Source organism: Triticum dicoccoides, chromosome 3B, assembly GCF_002162155.2.
Source record: "Triticum dicoccoides isolate Atlit2015 ecotype Zavitan chromosome 3B, WEW_v2.0, whole genome shotgun sequence".
NCBI classification, from domain to species: Eukaryota; Viridiplantae; Streptophyta; class Magnoliopsida; order Poales; family Poaceae; genus Triticum; species Triticum dicoccoides.
In genome coordinates, this window is record NC_041385.1 from 364839951 (window position 1) to 364852742 (window position 12792).

Consider the following 12792-nt stretch of genomic DNA (forward strand, 5'->3'; position numbering starts at 1 on the left):
TGCAAGAAGCAAGTAAATGTTACAAGCTAAACTACAATTGCACAAATGATGTAAAATAATATAAGACAAGGGATGCAGCTAACCTCGATGGCAAACAATAGCATCGCCCATTGTGGTCCTGCGTAAGTACATGGAAAGGCATGTTAACTACAACACGGTTAACATCCACCAAAAATAGCAAATGGAAATAAAATGACAACATCTCTAGTGATATCTTCATTGCGAAGAGTAGCACGGTAGCAGAGGGACAGATTAAAAAATGGATAAAACTTTTAATTACAACAGGCTTAACCACATCCCTAAGTCATGTATTGTAAGTTTGTAGCTGGTATTGGTGAAATTGAGCTGGGCAGTTCATACTTGAACATCACATAGTGTGCAGTACTGATATAAACAAGGCACGTTTAACTACAAACAACCTAGTATAGCCATTGAAGCTAGTATTGATAAAACTAAAATTAACAGAGTTAAACATCGCAAGGCAAGTGCTGCTAGATCAATGTGACGCCCTGAATTAATCGTGCACTAATCATACACGCAATGTGCACGATCAAGATTAGAGACTCACCGGAAGATATCACAACACAACTCTAAACACAAAATAAAGTCATACACGACTTGTATTACAAGCCAAGGGCCTCGAGGGCTCGAATAAAAATGAGTCAGTGAAAGCAACAATATCTGAGTACAAACATAAGGTAAACAAGTCTGCATTAAGAAGGCTAGCAGAAACAACAACAACGATCGAAAATGCAAGGCCTCCTGCCTAGGAGCCTCCTAACTACTCCTAGCGTTGGAAGCCTCCACATAGTAGTAGACACCCTCGGGGTAGTAGTAGTTGTTGGTGGTGGCATCTGGCTCATGGGATCCGTCATCTGATTGCAGCAATCGGGTATAGGGGAAAAGGGTAGCAAAGCAACAGTGATTACTCATCCAAAGTACTCGCAAGAGTTACATCATATCTATACTAAGCATGCATCAGTATCAAGGGAATGGGGATATATCTTTGGACTAGATTGCAGAAATGTCAGAAGAGAAGGGAAAGCCTAGCCTATAAAAGACTAGCATCTTGAAGCATCTTCCAGCATTAGAAGAGTGCAGATTAGCATATTATAAAGCAGAAAGTATATTGTAGTAATGCCTAGAGATTCTTCCTCGACTCCATGCGAGAAAGCAATCCCGGAGCCATCATACCCATTTCATGTCTCCAGTATCTAGTTCTAGTTATATAGATCGGGAGACAAGTCTGAGCATCTGTTACCGTGGACACGACTATTCGAATAGATTAACTTCCCTCCAGGGGTGCACAAACTTACCCAACACGCTTGATTAACTCTGGTCAAACACACTTTCCTGGGTCATGTCCGGCCTTGGCTGATCGACACACCGTAGTCCTACCTAGGCTCAACAAAGAGGCCAACACACCAGTCTACATCCTAAATGCGAAGGGGCCATGGGCCAATCGTCCTTTGTAATCCTACGTGTTGCACGGACGGCCGAGATCAGTCTTGGCTACCTCTTTATACAAAGCAGGTGCTTACGCATACCACCCGGGCGTGTGCCACTAAACCGCTGATGTTAGTGAACTTTTGGAAGAATCGTACAACTCAGAGTGCCCATACTTATTGCCGCATGGTGGTCAGTGCAAAAAAGCCAGAGGCCTACTCGGATCACATATCCAAACCATTAGTTTCTTAGGAGCACATGGAGACGATCAATGATCCTCGATCTATGTTCCCGTCGCCCATCTCATCGACTTACGGCAAGGGCTAAGAATGCCCGGATGTGCTGCATAATTATCTAGCGGGTATCCTCCAGATCAACCCAACTCCACATCACTCGCGGGTACCATCACGATCAACTCGACTTCACATTACTCTCGTGGGTACCCCTCAGGGCCGACCGGACTTCGTCATGGTTCAGGGGGTAAAGTCAAAGTAACGTGTGTCCATAACACCAAGGGGGAATCCGAGGAATCACCCTCGATGCATTCCACTTGATGTAACCGTCAAGGTGAACTTTGAGGATTCACCCTCGAAGGGTTCACACTTGAGGTGTTGCACGACAGAGTCATTGCCGGGAGTGGTGAAGGAGGAATCACCCTCCGTAGCCCACAACTGATTAGCTACACTACAAAGATCTCATTAGAAGTGCTAAACGAGGTATCACCCTCAGTAGTCGATAGTAGCTCTGCAGAGTCATGCAATTAAGGGGGTGTGAGGTGATGTGTCGGGCTCAGGACGTCGATCACGTTGATCGAGTCATCAATGATAAAGTGGGGGCTACAGGGACAAGGTGAGGGGTCACTGGTGGATCACTAACCAACCTATACTAAACATATAGGATAAGCAGATATGTAACAATAGCAGGTTTTAAAATCAGGCTATGCATCAGAATAGGAGCAATCAAATACAGTAGCAAATTCTAATGCAAGCATGAGGGAGAAAGAATGGGCGATATAGGAATGATCAAGGGGGTTTGCTTGCCTGGAAGCTCTGCTGCAAGGGGCTGAATGATGTCTACTATGCAACCTTCTTCTTGTAGACTCGTGTTGGGCCTCCAAGTGCAGAGTTTTATAGGACAGTAGCAATTTACCCTCAAGTGGATGACCTAAGGTTTATCAATCCGTAGGAGGCTTAGGATGAAGATGGTCTCTCTCAAACAACCCCGCAACCAAATAACAAAGAGTCTCTTGTGTCCCCAACACACCCAATACAATGGTAAATTGTCTAGGTGCACTAGTACAACAAAGAGATGGTGATACAAGTGTAATATGGATAGTCGATATAGGTTTTTGTAATCTGAAGATATAAAAATAGCAAGGTAACTAGTAAAAAAAGTGAGCAAAACGGTATTGCAATGCTTGAAAACAAGGCCTAGGGTTCATACTTTCACTAGTGCAAAGTCTCTCAACAATGATAACATAATTAAATCATATGACAATCCCTCAACGTGCAACAAAGAATCACTCCAAAGTTTCTATCAGAGAACGTAGGACGAAAACGTGCATCAACCCCTATGCATAGATTACCCCAATGTCACCTTAGGAATCCGTGAGTTGAGTGCCAAAACATACATCAAGTGAATCAATAGAACATCCCATTGTCACCACAGATATCCCATCACGAGACATACATCAAGTGTTCACAAATCGAATACTCAAGCCAACATAACAAAACCTCAAAGAGTAAGACTCAATTCATCACAAGAAGGTAGAGGGGGAGAAACACCATATGATCCAACTATAGTAACAAAGCTCGCGGTACATCAAGATCGTGCCAAATCAAGAACACGAGAGAGAGAGAGAGAGAGATGAAACACATAGCTACTGGTACCACTGGTGCAGAGACGTGCTATACAAACGTTTTTACCCCCTTTCTGCAACGTAGTTTTAAATCGTCGCCTAGTGAGTGTGTGCGATGGGGGGGGGTCCTTCCCACACGACCCAGAAACCGTAGGGGATAGGCCCTCGGGCCACACAGGCGGGGGCAAAATGAGCTCGTGTGCGATCGGGCGAGGTATCGAAACCCATTCGTTTTTGTTCGTATGTATATTCCACACGGTGAATCCCAAAAAACATTTCCATTCGTATATATATCACACACAATTTTTTGTGTGGAAACGTTTGTGCAAGGTGGCCTAACGCAAACAGTTCTCTCCAACACACCTACTTTCTAGAAGCCGTGTGGGTTGTTTGAGTTCATTGCCCACGGTGTTGTCTCAGTAACCGTCTGCAATAAAAAAGCCCAATAAGTAGGGTAATTAGCCTATTATTGATAATCCATGTGGTAATCAAATTGACATTTCTTATGAAACACACCAGATATTTCATATCCGTATAACGACAACAAAGATTTCATAATCGAATTACATCAGATATCTTCAGCACTCTATTATGCCATTACACAACAGCACCAAGTTTCACATGCAACATTGAAAACCTTTGGAAAGTAGCATCTTACATGGTAAATAGACACATGAATCTCATATGGGAAACTGCAGAAGCGGAAGGCAAATATTGAGCCTTCAGTGATGTTGAATGTCCTTGCAACTTTAGGCCAGTGGCTATGGATAATTGCCCGCCCAACCATCGTCCTCTTCAGGAAGACTTCAATATTGTACCGTGGGTGTTGAATGAATAACTTTCTCGCCTCTTGACCATGCAGGTGGTTTGAGAGGTAATCATCGGTGAACTGCTTTGAAAATTACTGAAAACAAAGCTATGCATAAATCACTGTTATAAATTTTGAAATGGTGCAAGGGGTAAAAACAAGGAAAAATAGTTAGTACCATCCTATAGTTGACTGATGTCTTCTTCATTGTGCAAACAAAGATCTTGCTGTTATTCGTCGCAAGTTTCTTCATCCTAACAATCTTTCTGAGTTTCTTGACTTGACTGATATTTATGGACACCGCATTTCCCCATATGCAAAATGGGTCGAACAGTCGGTCTAAGCCTCTGACAGTAGGACCTACATGTGCAAGACCAAATTGTAAGAAACCTAAATATTAGAATGATTCCTGCAACTGCACAATAATGTGCTACTAGCAAAAGGACCATGCATGAGCAAACCTCGATGGTAAACCGCGGTGTCTCCCATTGTTTCCCTACAACACATAAGGAAGATCTTGATCAGGTTAACTGAGAGTTTCCATACTATCAGTAGAATATGTACCGATTACAGCCAAATTCGATTTATTTCTCACATGCATAACAATACAAAATTGTACCCACAGCAAATGAAAATCAAATTGCAGAATTGAACCAAACAGTTAAATGGACAGCAGACCAAATGAACCAAAATAGTTAACTGAGCACGACATTGCAGAATAGAAACATGTACTGGAAGATAAGATAGTTAACAAGACAAAGAATGCTTGAGAACAGTACTATGAAATGTAGCAATTGTTGGACCAAACTGTTAACTGAACACTACATTTCAGAGGACGAAACTGTTAACTGAACATCATACTGCATATTAACATTACGGAGGACAAATCACTAGAAGGCACTGGCGGTGGCCTCGAGAAAACAGCATGAACTGTATTTTAAAGTAGACAACCGCGTGGCGGTGTCGATGGTGGCCTCGAAGATGAGGTGCTCCTCCAAGATTTGGCGGTTGGCACGCATGGCAGCCATAGCAACCTCATGCACGCGTGCAGTCGTGATTTGCTTCTTTGCTGCCATATGCTACTGAGCTCCATGTTATACTACGTGCAAAATGGCTGTGGGTGGCACTTAATTAGAGGACGGGGCCAGTGATTTTGGTGGAAGGTGTCGCGTCATCGGTCGGGGCATGTGGGACGGGGAAGGAGGAGGATGTGTGGGTTGGGTGTGGATTACCTAACCATATCGATGAGGCCGCGCAGCAAGAAGAAGGGTCGACGGCGAGGAGGCCGCGCAACAAGAAGAAGGGGCGGTGGTGAGGAGGCGCGCTGCAAGAAGAAGGGTCTATGGCGAGGAGGCGGCACTGCAAGAAGAAGGGTCACCGGCGAGGAGGCTGAGCTGCCAGTAAGTAGTAGTGAAGGTTTGAACTTGGAAAGCAAGGAGGAACAATGGAAATGTGGCTTTTAGTGGGAGGGAGGGGGCGGGGAGATAGATATTTTTGCGGTGGCAGAAAAATTTCGCTCGGTGCCGTGAGAAACTGGCGCACAAGTGTGGTTCAAGCGCTGGCGGTGGACTGTAGACGACGAAGCTTCCTGCATAAGCTAGACAAGACGGTGCGCCAACATATTTTATATCGCATCCCGCACGGTTCTTGCTAGTTAACTGTTTGTGGTACACCTGACTTTTTCATTATGTTTTGAAAGACAAAATGGTGTTTCGGAGGGAAAGGATGGTGTTCGAATTGCTAGAACATTTATGTACAGTGAACATGCAACTACATGAGTGCCGTGTTTAAATTTGGAATTATTCCGGGTTCGTTTGGCATTTTTATGCATTAATTGAGTTTCTAGGCATTTAATGTGCATAATTCAAATTTGAACTACAAGCACATGCTCCAATGCACCAAAGTTTGTTGAAAAATCACATGTGTGTCTTTGGGTAAATTTATAGGTCCCATGCAAGAATGGCAATGAAATTCAAACATCTGGGCGTCGTGGCTCAGTCGGGAACATTGAGAATCTTGGTTTGTAAATTCCTATAAATTCAAAACTCGCCTGAAAATCATGAAACTTGGCATGGTGTCATTTCATGGCACCAACATGTTATGGTAAAAATTGGCCACATTTGGACAAGCTTTGGTATAAGCTTCTTGCAAATCGGAGCTTCTCTCGAGAAGACTTGTGGTTCCCAAGGGGGGTGTGTCACCTTTGTGTGTGAAACCATATATGCTGCCCCCCCCCCCTTGATTTTTTATAGAGGTAACATAGAACTATACGAGTGCCATGCTAAACCCCTCAAAAAAAACATGCTCTGGTATTTTTTTGGCCGAATTGGGACAAGCTTTGGTATAAGCTTCTTGCAAACCGGAGCTTCTCTCAAGAAGGCTCGTGGTTCCGAGAGGGAACGTGTCACCTCCCTATGTGAAATGACATACACAGCCTTCCTCCGCCTTAATTTTTTACACAGGCAGCTTAAACCAAATAGGAGTTTCGTGCTAAATTTTGGAATTATTCTGGGTTCGTTTGGCCTTTTTATTACATTAATTGAATTTCTGGGCATTTAATGTGCATAATTCAAATTTGAACTACAAGCACATGCTCCAATGCACCAAAGTTGATTGAAAAATCACATGTGTGTCCTTGGGTGAATTTCTAGGTCCCATGCAAGAAATGGGACGGAATTCAAACATCTAGGCATCGTTACTAGGCCGGAAATATTGAGAAACTTGATTTATTAATTCCTATAAATCCAAAACATGTCTAAAAATCATGAAACTTGGCATGCTGTCATGACATGGCACCAACATGATGTGGTAAATTTTTTGGCCGAATTGGGACAAGCTTTGGTATAAGCTTCTTGCAAACCGGGGCTTTTCTCAAGAAGGCTCGTGGTTCCGAGAGGGAACGTGTCACCTCCGTGTGCGAAATGACATACACTGCCTTCTCCCACCTTGATTTTTTTACACAGGCAGCTTAGACCAAATAGGAGCTTCATGCTAAATTTTGGAATTATTCCAGGTTTGTTTTGCCTTTTTATATATTAATTGATTTTCCAGGCATTTAATGCACATAATTCAAATTTGAAGTACAAGGGAATGCTCGAGTGTGCAAAAGTTAGTTGGAAATTCATTTTTGTGTACTTAGGCAAATTTCTAGGTCCCATGCAAAAAGTGGGAATGGAATTCAAACATCTGGGCGTCTTGGCTCGGCCGGAAACATCGAGAAACTTGGTTTTAAAATTCCCGTAAATCCAAAACTCGCCTAAAAATGATGAAACTTGGCATGGTGTCATGACATGGCACCAACATGTTGTGGTAAATTTTTTGTCCGATTTGCGAAGGCGCACACATTAACAATCAACAAAGCCAGTTTGGAACAAGTGATGTCACGTTACAAATCGAAAACACAAGTATTATTGAAACCGTGGGTGTTCTACTTACCATTTACGTGCCACCATGTGTCCCCTTTTTATTGGCTAGGAGGTGTAGTGCGGGGTAGCTATTTGAGTATGGGAGGCGTGCGATCAGATCCCTACACGTGATCATCGAGAGGAAAGCCCATTGACCTCTATCCGTTGCCCACCTCCCTTCCAACGTCTCCATTAATGGCTCCCGAGCCCCTGTTTCATGGCGTGGCTATGTCTCACTTGATTGAGATTTAAGAGAGAAAAACAAAAAATCTGAAAAGAAAGTTTTGCACGGATCTTGATGTAAGATCCGACAGACCGATATAGCATCGACTGCGACTTATAGCAAGACTGATGAATATAAGGACGATGACAGTGGATAATAATTGTCTTAAATATTGAGGAAGATAATTAAAAAACCCACATGCGGCAACATCCGAAATACACAAGGGCAAAAGAAGAAGGAAGACAATGATCGGGCTCGCTGATCTCTACTTTCTTGATGCGTTGCTGCAGGCCGCGGGAACTAGTCTCCGTGGCGAACGGCGATGAGCTCATTCATGTTCTCAAGACGCTGCTTGAGAGCATCCAAGAATTCCTCCACCATCCTTTGGTGTTCGATGGGGAGCATGGCATTCTTGTCCATATGTTTCTTGACGATGACGTCGATCCTCTTCAACAAGGCAGTGGTCTCCTCCTGCTGCTCCGCACTTCCGACGATCTTCGCCCTCAGCAGGTCGCGCTTGGCTCGGAGCTTCGCATTGCCCTCCCTTAGTTGTCGGATGATGCCGGTAGCCTGTTCAAACAAGGCTTTCATGTCGTCCTGCAACCTCGCCCAGCTGGAGATCTGATCCATCTGGCTATGGATGATCGCATGCATGCGCCTATAAGAGTCCTCGCCTGCCTGCGAGACATTTTCCCAGGCCGTTGTGGCACAGGAGGACATCTTTGCTATATTCGTGGCGCGGCAAGAATTTCTGCTGCTTCCGCGGTGCGGCGGGACTAGTCTGCTGCCTCGATGGTGCAGTAGGACCTACGTGATGCTTCGACGGCGCGGCGGGACCTCTGTGCTGCTACGGCCGCACGACGGGACATATCAGTTGCTTTTGCGGCGAGGCGGGACATCTCTCATGCTTTCGCTTCCATGCTCGCCTCTCCCCGGTGGTAATCTCTCGACCCAGAACTCACGCTGGCCATGGCAGATGCAAGGGAACACTGATGAATGACTTGTTTGTTTTTGTGGATGAGAAGTTGAGAAGGAATATGCAGTCATCTTGAAGTAGTAGTATTTATAACCAAGTACTAATTGGCTCCTAAGTGGGAAACTGTTTAGGTTTTGATCGGTGTGAACAGGTTTGTAATTAAATATAGTGTGGTAGTAATTTGGAATGTGACGGGACGCAGGCTCAAAATTTATTTGACGGTTCTATAATTTCTAAGTGCGGCACTATTCCCGGATGGCGTAACGTGGGCACCCTTTCTCGGCCGCGTACGTGGCGTTTGCACCATAGGGTGCACCGCAATAGGCAATGTCAGCACATGTCTTGTTCCAACAACCGGGCGCGCTCGTTATTACCATCGCGCACGCTTCTTTTAATTAGAATGTGTGCTCGTCTAGCGCACACACGTTGATATGTCTAACTGGTTTTGCTTATTGTGCTAATCGCAAACAGTTCATCCGTGTGAAGTGTATGCCGTCAATCGCAGACACGTTGATTTTGCTGACCGTTTCTATTGTGTTGCCTAATCTTAAACAGTTGATTCGTCTGAAGCGTCTGCCCTCAATTGCACATACCTTCATTTGGCTGCCCATATCTGTTATTCCGCCTCATCACAAATAGTTAATCTGACTAAACGGTATGCCGTATATCGCACACGCCTTCATTTGGTTGCCCGTTTCTGTTCTTCTTCCTCATTGCCAATAGTTCATTGAACTGAATCGTATGCCCGCATCACACACGCAACTAAAATCTGAACCGTGTTTGATGTATCCGCCATCGCAAATGTTTTGCATCTTTTTGACGGTTTTTACATCACCGTTTGCATCTAATGCATCACACACAGTTTCGTCGAAGGATCTCCGATTATAGTGTCGCGTTAGCAGCATCCTGCAGTAGTGTACATACCCTCAGCCCCGAGGGTGAACTACTCCCTCCTCATCATGGAGACCGCCGGGATGATGAACATGGCCTCCGGTGATGATTTTCCCCTCCGGCAGGGTGTCAGAACGGGCTCCCAATTGGTTTTTCGAGGCTACAGAGGCTTACGGCGGCGGAACTTCTGATTTAAGGTTCTTTTTGGAGGTTTGGATATTTGTAAGATTTTTTCGCGTCGGTCTCACATCAAGGGGGTGCCTGAGGTGCCCACAAGCCCGGAGCCCCCTCCCGAGGGGGGGGGGGGTAAAGCGCCTAGAGGGCTTGTGGACTCCTCGTCCAGTTCTCTAGCAACCAGACCTCAACCGGTCTGACCTCTGTGCTTCAGTGTCATCCCTGGATCAGTAGTGCTGACACACACAGTACTTGAAGGATTTATAACAGAGTAGCAATCACACACTTATTACATCGAATGTCTCAAAAGAGAACTTATTACAATAAATATGGCTTAAGGCCATCTAATAACGATAACAGCGGAAGGCTTGGAAGATAAGTGAGTCCATGAACTCCAACGGCATCACTGAGTATAGAACCACGACCTAAGGCACCTTACTCGTCGTCTGAAAGTCTGCAACATGAACATTGCAGCCCGAAAATGGTCAGCACATGGAATATGCTGGCAATGTAACACATAGAGAGTAATGAACAGAAGTATGCTATACTGCATGCATGTGTGGCTGGTGGAAAGCTCTATGGTTACAGTTTTGCATAAATCCAATTTTTCCCTACTGCAAAGGAATAAATTTTATTTAACTATCATGGTGGTTGTTAAACATCGAGAAGATAGACATCCTCTCAATCCCAATTAAGCATCATCATTAAACCCAACAAAATTAAATTAAAGTAACAAGTCGTGCGCTTCATCTTTATCCTTGAAGAGTGGGTTTGCCGAAGTGCTTGGCCTATCCATCATAGTCAAGTGGTGGTGAGTAGGACAATGAGAGAGCAATACCAAAGTTACCTTTTCCGAAGATTGAGGATGTATGGAGTATCACTCAGTGCAAATGCTATGATAGTAGAAGTGGTAACATGTTTGTTTCCCACACCTACAAAAGTAAAGGCTTATTGAGGAACTCAGTTAGGATGAGTGGCACAAAATTCAAGCAAGTTTTAGGCAAGATATTGATAATGTTGAAGAGATTCACAAATGCAAGTAAGACAAATAGATCAAAACCCTAGGATATCACTTGGAAACACACACACGAAAGATAAAATGGGATCTGCACAGCCAAGGAATGAGCTCAAAATGTGCAACCATGGAAAATGCTCTTGTTGCATGGATACTAGAAAGACAATAGCTCGATTGCTCAAATGGGCTAGATATGCTTGTGCACCAACCTATGAGAGTAACGTGTCATCTTCAATCCCAAGTATGCTATGTATGTATGACCGAAAACAATGAACTATGCAAAATGGCTCAATGCTATTGATTACAAGCTCCGTGTTTCTCTTCTTTTGTTTAAAAGCTTTTTCTTCCTCTTATTTTGACTATGCCAAAATGCTTGATGCGTGAGCCAATATGTGAGACAAGTATATAAGATATGCACATGAGAGACTTATGGCATAATGGTGATAGCAATATGATTGCACGCTAAATATAACTATGCGGAGCAATCGTATCACTAAGGTGCACAAAGAGCGTGGCCCGACAATTCTCAACTCGCTAGTCTTGATGGGTAATTGACGTAAAATGGCTCGAGGCTATCAATGCAATGGCAAGGGATATGTACAAGTTGTCATCGAGGTTACCGTCCTTGCTTACGGTTGGTATGAAGGTGAGGTGGTCATTGTCGATGTCGAGTCTGTGGCAATGATGAATAGCCGTGATGTTGACGTCAAACGGAAACCTTCGGAAACGGAAACCGCAACTCAAAATCTCAAACTAAATGTGTGGTGGTAGAAGTCTACGTATGTGGGCGAAGTGTGGTAATGCGGAAGACAAATGGGGGTGCAAGTAGTGGAAAACTGGACCAAATGGGCGAGGAAAACCTCTCTAGTGAGGTCATGCACATGGGGTAAGTGATGCCCATGTGCACGGGGTCATGTGGGCACGGCGTATCGGGGTCCCGTGCGCATGGAGTGTTCCGCCTGCGCAAGAACACACCCAAATTCGTGGCTAAAACAAAGATTTCGGGAAAAATCATCATTGGGGAAGGTTGGGGATAGTGGGGAGGGATAGATCCATTTGCCAAACAAGAAATTGGTGGATCAAATCAATAAAATCTCACAAGAACCAACAACTTGCAAAAAAATTGGGACGACTATTTTTTTGGGGATATTCGAATTGGGACAAAAAGCAACAAAATTAGGCTAGAATATGGGGGGGGGGGGATAGGGACTCTAAGATGTGAACCAACCTTGCTCATGATACAAGATGTTGTAGGGTGGAACCCTAATGGATAATCTTTTCACACTTGGAGGGGGAAAAGGGAATAACAAGAGAAATTCACTCAAACAAAACCCCATTACACATCCACTAGAATAACATAGTCAAGATACACAAGCATACAAGATCAATCAAAGGAAAACAAGCACAAAGGTAGTTCTTCTGAAATCCAAGAGGAGATGAGGTCTTGATGATCTAGCAAGATCCTTCCCTAGAAGGGGTCTTGATATCCACTAGGGATCTTCTCCTAGGAGTTCTTGATCTCCTATAGGAGTGGTAGATGAGCAAAACTCCCTCTAGATAGTCTCATATACTTTGCTAACCCCAACAAATGTCTTAGACACGGAATATATAAGTAGCTTGGGGCGAGGGGCGAGGGACGAGTTGGAGGGCAAAACAGGAAATTCCATGGCCGAATCCTGGGAGGGCCGTTCGCACATGCTAAGTTGGCCCCGTGCGCACGGGGGTCCCGTGGGCACGGTACACGCCCGTGCGCAAGGGGTAGCTACATCGGCGAGACCCATGGACATGTGGTCTGAAGGCCCTTGCACACAGGGTGTGCATCTTCACTTCTAATAGCTCTCTGGGTAGCCCATGGGCACGGGGTCTGGGAGGCCCATGCGCACGGGGTCACCTAGGAGGTGTTGCCTTCTTTTTGATGGGACCCCTTCTTTCCTGTGGCCTTGACGTCCTTCTCCTAGGCTTTGGGGATGCTCCTTAGTTGCTTGATGGGTGTCGTC